Source organism: Mustela erminea, chromosome 7 (assembly GCF_009829155.1).
Source record: "Mustela erminea isolate mMusErm1 chromosome 7, mMusErm1.Pri, whole genome shotgun sequence".
NCBI classification, from domain to species: Eukaryota; Metazoa; Chordata; class Mammalia; order Carnivora; family Mustelidae; genus Mustela; species Mustela erminea.
The window spans coordinates 102,874,824-102,883,276 of record NC_045620.1 but is presented as its reverse complement, the minus strand read 5'-3'; positions in this window follow the sequence as shown (position 1 = coordinate 102,883,276).

The window sequence follows — 8,453 nt, the reverse complement described above, 5'->3', positions numbered from 1 at the left end:
TATGGTTCTCAGAGGTCCGGTTGGTGAAGTGTCCAGAAGAAGAAGGATGGCTCAGGTGGGACCCCAGTTTCCCAGCCTGGCTGATGACAGACTGAAGGCCTCCATGCTTTGTGAAAGCCCAGCTTTTTATGAATGTGCGTTTGTGTTTGCAGGCACAACCTGGGAGCCCTTCCTATCTGTTACCTCCTGCTCAGAGAGAGGTGTGTGTTTCCCCTCCCTCCTCCCTCCTCGGCCACCTGAAAAGACTAGTTTCCACCACCTGCCATTGGCCTTTGAGGGACGGGCAAGGAGATCCAAGCATTCTTGGCTGGCCAGCTTGGGTGGGGGAGATTCCCACACACTTCTCAAAGGCTCGAAGATGAGCAAAATGTTTTTTATTAGAGCCTTCTCTTGGGGCAAGAGTAAGTCTCCACCCTTTGGAGAGGTGCCGTGCTTCGGGAAGGTGACCAGAGAGCAGCAGAGAAGCAAGGAGACCCCTACTTTCAGCCCCATCCTGTTCCTCAGGGCCACCTCTACTTCCTTCTTGTCCTTTACCATTCAACTTGGGTCTCTTTCCCTCTCCAATTGGACTTCATGGTCCCCTGCTTTTTCACCGCCGGCTGACACGGGGGTAGGAGACAGAGAATGGCTAGGGTGGAGGGGGAGAGAGCGGGATTGAAAATCTATTTTGCCAGCCGAAAATCTATTTTGTCATCCTCTAAGGATTGGCCTCCTCCCCTGCAGAGCAGGACCGATAATGCCTGCCCCCTGCGCAGTGTGGTTGGAGATACTTGTTCTCCATCTCGCAGCCTGGCTGTCTCTCATCCCCAAGAGAGGCCTGCCCTCGCTCATTCTATCGAAGGGAGCCCCCACTTCACCTCCCTCCTCCCCCAGCCAAAGTGAAGGGACCTCGTCTTTCTTGTTCCGTGAAAGCGGCCCCCAGAAGCAGCTTGAGAAATAACTTGTTGACTGATGCAGACTCAGCCAGCCTAGGGGGACGTGTCATCCCAGACCACTGGGGGGCACAGAGCACGGCCATGTAATCCTTCCATGCCACGGATTTTACTACGCGATGAGAAGTTGCCTTCGTTTTCAATTAATGACACCAAAGGGGTAGAGTCGAGGAAGGGCAATCAGCTCTTACTGGGGTAGACCAAGTTTGGCAGAAATAGGAGGAACAAAAGTATAAGGAACCGTGTTTCAAGCATCCCCCTACTTTTCTCAAGAGATCGAGAGCTCCCTGGGAGGCAGCTGATAGCTTATTCTCTCTTGATTCCTGCCTCCGGCACAGTATCTACTTCCAGGTGGTGGCAAGCAAAATGATGGGTGGATACATGATTCAAATGTCTTTGCAAGTACAGAGAAAAGAAACATTGTCCTCTTTGTTGTCTCCACTGGAGGGAGAGCTGAGTGCTTTCCCTACCATTTTATCTCTCAGCCACTCTGAAGACTCCTTCCCACTGCACATCATTGGCCTTTGGAGGACGGGTGAGTAGGTACAAGTATCTTTGACCATCTTGGCCATCTTGGACCTGGGAGGTTCTCACATGCTACCAGGCAGCTAAACTCTAATGAGGGGTTAACTGATAACTGATGTGTTCATTGATAATAAAGTGTAGCCATTTCAAGGAGAGACTAGCATTTAGTCTGATGATTCTTGAAGAGGTTTTAGCATGCACAACAACAAAGGTATCATCGTCAAATGAGTAGATCAAATGAGTATAATAATCAAATGATCAAACTGGAACAGTGAATGACCCTGAAAATCCAAGGGAAAGCATTTTCATTTCCCCCAAAGAAACTCCATATCCATTAGCAGTCGTTCCCCATCCCCCTCCCCACCGCCCCAATGAATGGAACCCTCAATATGTCATCATTGCAACTGTCTCGTGAGCCACATGCCTTTTTTTTTAAAAGATAGATAGATAGATAGATTGATTGATTTGACAGGCAGAGATCACAAGTAGGCAGAGAGGCAGGCAGAGAGAGAGGAGGAAGCAGGCTCCCTGGTGAGCAGAAAGCCAAATGCAGGGCTTAATCCCAAAACCCTGGGATCACGACCTGAGCTGAAGGCAGAGGCTTAACCCACTGAGCCACCCAGGCGCCCCTATGCTTTTTTTTTTTTTTAAGATTTTATTTACTTGATTTTTTTTTTTTTTTAAAGATTTTATTTATTTATTTGACAGACAAAGATCACAAGCAGGCAGAGAAGCAGGCAGAGAGAGAGGAGGAAGCAGGCTCCCTGCTGAGCAGAGAGACCGATGTGGGGCTCGATCCCAGGACTCTGGGATCATGACCTGAGCCGAAGGCAGAGGCTTTAACCCACTGAGCCACCCAGGTGCCCCTTGAGAGAGAGAGTGGAAGAGGACAAGCAGGGGGAGCAGCAAAGGGAGGAGAAGCAGGCCCCCTGCCAAGCAGGGAGCCCGATGCAGTACTCGATCCCAGGACCCTGGGATCATGACCTGAACCAAAGGCAGATGCTTAACCATCTGAGCCACCCAGGTGCCCCTGAGCATCATGCTTGCAAGGCTCAGCCATGTTGAAGCATGTAACTGCTTCATTCCTTTTTACTGCCAAACAAGGTACCCTTGGAGCCCTATACCATTTTGATTTATCCATTCATCAGTGAATGGGTCCTTGGCTTGTTTCTCCTTTTTCTGGCTATCCCTGTGAATTTTGAAGACACTTCTATGGATCTCCCTCTACTGACCAGTTATTACTGCAGTCTGATACGATCCTTTGTGTGTGACTTCTAACTTTTATTCTATCAGCTTTCGGAATATTACTCATTTATATTATTAATATAATTAATATATTTATATATAATACGATATTGTCTATTCTAATATATATTATAATAATATATATTAATGTTATATTTATATTATTAATATTATTTCTATTCCTAATGCTAAAATTCTGTGATGGTGTGCCCTGGTGGGCCATTTATTGTCCAATGTCCTGGCTGCTCAAGTGACCCTTGTCATTTAGATCCCTGAGGCTTCAAAACTGGGACATTTTCTTGTATTATTTCTTTATTCCTTCCTTCCTCCCATTTTCCTGACAATTTTTGGAATTCATATTATTGGATGTGAGACTTTTTTCTTACTACTCTAATTTTCTTATCCTCTCCTATTTTTCATTTTGTATTTTTGTTCTAGTTTCTGGGAAGTTCTTTCCACTTCACTTTCTAACCTTTCTGGTAAACTGGTGTGTGCGTGTGTATGTCTGTGTGTGTGTGTGTGTGTGTGTGTGTATTTTCAGATTAAAATGGTCATCAATTATGAACGGTTGTCTGGAAGTGCAAATGGGATAGCAAAATGTTCCTCTTCTGTAAAAACCCGAATAAATGTTTGCAGCAACAGGGACAGCAGTGGACACTGTTACTGATCCTGTGATGCAAACCAGGGGAGTCAGCCTTCCCCAAACAAAACTTTGTGGTGACAGAGGATGGGTTTCATCCCGAGTCCCCTAACCATCTGTACAGTGATTCTGCATCTAGGCTTTTCGGAAATTATTTAAACTACTGCCACCGTCAAGTTGGGGCCGTTTGCACTGCTCCGACAGAATGGGCCACGTTTTAGCTTGTACTGCATGGAGATGGCTTTGACCACTGATATGCAGATATTACTATCATTTTATGGGAATCCATGACACGCTTCTACACAAACTCTACACAAACTCTTTCTTCTTCTACACAGGAAGAAGAAAGAAGTAAATAAACTATGTTTTAGTATTTTCTGTTGCTTGCTCTTGAGGTGTGGTTAGTCCAGAATTGCCTGTTACTTTTCTCCTTATTTCGGATTTGTCTTTAGGACTGTGAGTTTTATTTACCTTTTTTTCATTATTGTTTTTATTAACACGAGATGCGATATTTAATGCATTTTCATAGTAAAAGACTTACCCTACGCCAAACCCAAGTCTGCTCCCAGTCTGCTAACACAGCCCATAAAAATACTAAAATACTGGCCACATGTCATGCTCAGGGATAAAGTGTTCCTATGTCCCCTGTAAAAGATTCCTCATCCTCATTTTTTTCTCTATTGGCATTTTTTTTTTTTTTAAAGAAGCCTCCACACCCAACACAGGGCTCAAACCTGAGATCAAGACCTGAGCTGAGATAAGAATCGGACACTTAACCGACTGAGCCACCCAGGCGCCCCTTCCCATCATCATTTTTAAGAGAGGAATATTTCTACTGAAGGATGACTGATCCCATAACTGTTTCTGCATTACTTTTGAGTTTTCTTTTGCATTTTTCTGCAGGGGTGACCTCTTGGAGAACATTGTACCTTACCCTGTCTAACACTGTTAATTTACTCTGTTTGCTTTTTTTTTTCCTTTTGTGATTTAGAGATGGTGCTTCACTAAGTTGGTTGTTCCTTCAGACATCTCTAGGGAAATGCTGTTCCCGGTACAGAGCAAGCTGGCTTGCTTTCCCTCTCTTGCCCTCCTCCTCTGTGCTGTTAGAGCTGCCCAGGGAGAGGCAGCAGGACCACGTTAGAGCTCTTGCTTAGGCTTTGCATAAATAATGAATTGGTGTTTACCTATAACTCCTCCCTGAATTTGTCTGTAGTCTGGAGATACTGGGTCAGTTGAAATATATAGGAAAGGGGTGACTGGGTGGCTCAACTGGTTAAGCTCTGCTATTGGCTCAGGTCATGATCCCAGGTCATGGGATCGAGTCCCACATCAGGCTCTTTTTCCTGCTGCTCCCCATGCTTGTGCTCTTTCCCTCTCTCTTTCTGTCAAATGAATAAATAAAATCTTTAAAAAGAGAGAAAGATAGAGATACAGTTGACCCTTGAATAATGTGGGGTGCCAACCCTCCTGAACAGTCAAAATCCATGAATAATTTTGACTCCCCCCTATTGTAACTACTAATAGCTTAAAGTTGATTAGCCTTACCAGTAACATACACAATCAACATATACTGTTACATGCATTATATACTGTATTCTTACAATAAAGAAAGCGACAGAGAAGAAGATGTTATTATGGAAATCATAAGAAAGAATAAATATATTTACTGGGAAAAATCCTCATGTAAGTGGACCTGCACAATTCAAAGCCATATTGCTCAAGGGTCAGCTATACTCTCACTATCTCTGCTGGATTGCGTGTGTTTTTTTTTTTTCTGGCAATGACTTTTCCCCTTCCAAGTAGTTGTTTTTCCAATTGAATTAACAATTGGATTTGAATTCTGTAACACTACTGCATCCAGTTCCTAGGATCTCAGGGTCCCAAACGTAAACCATGGCAAAGCCCTGCAGTATTTAGTCTTCAATTGTTTCTTCCCATGTATTTTATCTTTTAAAGATTTTATTTATTTTAGAGAGACAAAGTGAGTGGGGAGGGACAGAGGGAGAGAGAGAATCTCAAGCAGACTCTGAGCTGAGCTCAGAGCCCATCGCAGAGCTCAATCTCAAGACCCTGAGATCCTGACCTGAGCCGAAATCGAGAGTCGGACTCTTAACCAGCTGAGCCTAAGCCACCCACGTGCTCCTTTCTTATGCATTTAAAAATTTACTACCTAGGATTAATCTCATTGGTGCAGTGGAATATATTACAAAGTAGTGAGTTAAATGAGTACAGCTGATTTATTTTACTGAAAATATGTATTTCGAAATCTGCTTTAAAATGCAAACCTGGAATGATCCGGCTGAAAAATGGTTTCAATTTTCCCCATTTTATGTAAAAATCTTACAGCAAAAAAGACACAGGATTTATAGGGGAGGATCAGGAGGGTAGAAATGGCTGAGAATATGCAATTTCCCCACACATCTGAACATGCCTATTTCCTACAGAAAGCCCACGACCTACTGCTGCGCGGGCCATCATCCAATAAGCCATCATGCATATTTCATAGGGGAAAATAGCAGAATAGAGGCAAACTGCCACCTTCAGTGCCATCATCAATTACAGATTCCTTCAAGGATAAGCTCAAGATTAGAAATAAACACACCTTACCCTTCCCAGAAGCAGATTTTTAGGAAGCTAAATGAACACAGTTGCGGGGGTACGGCGTCATCGAGCCCTCTCCCCCGATTAATCACAAGGCACACCGGGCAGTCTTTACTCAGCAAGCGGTTAGCATGTGAGGCTCCATGTCAGAACAGGACACAGCAGTCGTGACCCAGGCCCTGGTAACCTGCTAATCGCGGAGGGAAGGCGCTGCCCCAAGGGGAGCGCCCATGCCTGCTGCCTTGGGCACGGCACATGTTGGGACTCCAAAGCTGCGTGAGCCGCAGAGCACCAGGCTTTTTCGCACTCGGTGGACAGAGTAGAGCTGACCAGTCTGGGGTCGTCTTGCTGCTTTTCCTTCTCTCTGGAGCAGGGCTGATTCTTTACATGCTACTTACAGAATCAGTTTTGTTTCTGAGAAGCTTGAAGTGTTTTTAGGCATCTTTCAATCTCAAAGCATCCCTGTTGGCAGCTACGATTTCTTAGGGCTCAGAGAGAAGGCAGCTGTACAGGAGATTTATTTTAGTGCCTAGCCTGCTGACCCCAAATGGAAAGGGGGGAAATTCCTGAAATTTAAAAATTTAAAATGATGCTTGTGGAACGCGGTAATCTGGCTCTTGGGGCTTCTAGGGGAGTGAATCAACCAACAAAAAGTGTGGCCAGGTGCAATTGGAGAAACCAGCTTCTGTTCTCTGTATTTCTAGAGGGCTTTTCTCTGAGGGCTCAAAGGGGTTGATAAATAATCATATCAAGACCAGAGGTCTCCTGGGGCACCTGGGTAGCTCAGTGGGTTAAAGCCTCTGCCTTTGGCTCAGGTCGGGGTCCAGGGATTGAACCCCTGGCTCTCCGCTCAGCAGGGAGCCTGCTTCCTCTTCTCTCTCTCTGCCTGCCTCTCTGCCTACTTGTGATGTCTGTCAAATAAATAAATAAAATATTAAAAAACTAATTTAAAAAAAAAAAAAAGACCAGAGGTCTCCTAACTTCCCAGAAGCCTGAGACCCACATTTGCATAAACATTTACATAAACATTTGCATGAACTGCAGTCCTGGGCACTATGAAAGGCTAGGCGCACATCATTTTGAAAATCCAACTCTTCCTCTTGCCTGGAACCTCAGTGGTTGGGATGGAGGGCGGCAGAGCTTCCCTGTTCACATACATAAAGGAGACTGGATCCCTCTTTGCAGCAATGGTGAGTGTGGGGCTCCTTTTATTCCCCAAATCCAAAGAGCAAGGCTTTGGAGGCTGGAGGCAGAGCAGCATGAAGGGAAGGGAGGGGTGAGGAGGGGATTTTGAGGAAGCAGAAGTCAGCTGTTTTAAAGTATGGATTACACACACACTCCAGGTGTTTGGAAACAAGCTTCCCAAAGCACTCAGCAGTCTGCATTCCTTCCCACAGCTCTCTAAGAAAAGTGTCTCTTCTGGCTTAGGAAGAGTCGTGAAAAAATTGCCACTCCAACCCCCTCATCTTAATCCCTCGCCATTTGGGGAACAATAGAGAAAGTGCACCTGACAAAGGTGTTGGGCTCCCGCCAGGTTCTTCTGAGCTTTGTGAAAAGCATAGAGCAGACTTCATCTCCCCTTCCTTCAAGTCTAGAGGCGCGGATCCAGCCAAGTCTCTGATGTGAGTTTCTTCTGAAAATGCATTAAGCTGCTCACGGAAAGACAACTTTCGTGTGTTAGTCGTCGGAGGCTGGGGCTTCTAGCCCTTGTCCTCCTGCTCTGCCCCATCGCTTTCTTTAAACTTGAAATTATTTCTCTCTTCTTCAGATCTAACTCTTTGGCCACGTGAAACTTGAAGACATAGTGACACCGAGATGCGTCTTCACATGCTTGGAAGGAGGGACGCTGCTTCTTTTGAAGCAGCTGCAATTCAAATATTGTGAGACACTTACAACCCCACAAAGGGTACAAAAGCGTCCTCAGATGAATCAGGCTGATGTTACCAGTCTCATTTTCACCTTTCCTCCAAGTACTCCTGGAAAATAATGTCAGCGGTAAAAATGAACTGATTCCGGGCAATAAAACCAAGTAGATTTGTTCATATGGGGAAGGTAGGGTCACATCTTCATCTTCATATAATTTCTGCAAGAACCAATGGCCCCTTGATTATGTGGTGGAACGGAGTGAGGGTTGGAGGAACTGATGACCCATCCGTTCCGGCTTTTTTGTTTCTTCGCCTCCTTGAAGCTGAAATCATCTGACAGGAGAAGCCTAGGCAGCAAGCAGGGAGACTGTGGAGTGCTTTCATGTTCCAAATGGAATTAAGTGCAAAAATTCTAATTAAAAAAAAAAAAAGAAAAGTCGACCAAAGGCGCATTTTTGCTCCCTCCCTGAGATTCCATCCTGTAAGTGACTTAGTGTCAATTGCCTTTTCCACATGCTTTCCAAACTGGGTTTTTTTTTTTTTTCCTGTTATCTTTGCTTTTGGTTGACTTACCATTCCTACAAAAGAGGTAGAAATTTTGACCAATCTAGGTTACAAAAAAAGAGAGGTTGATGAAGGCAATAT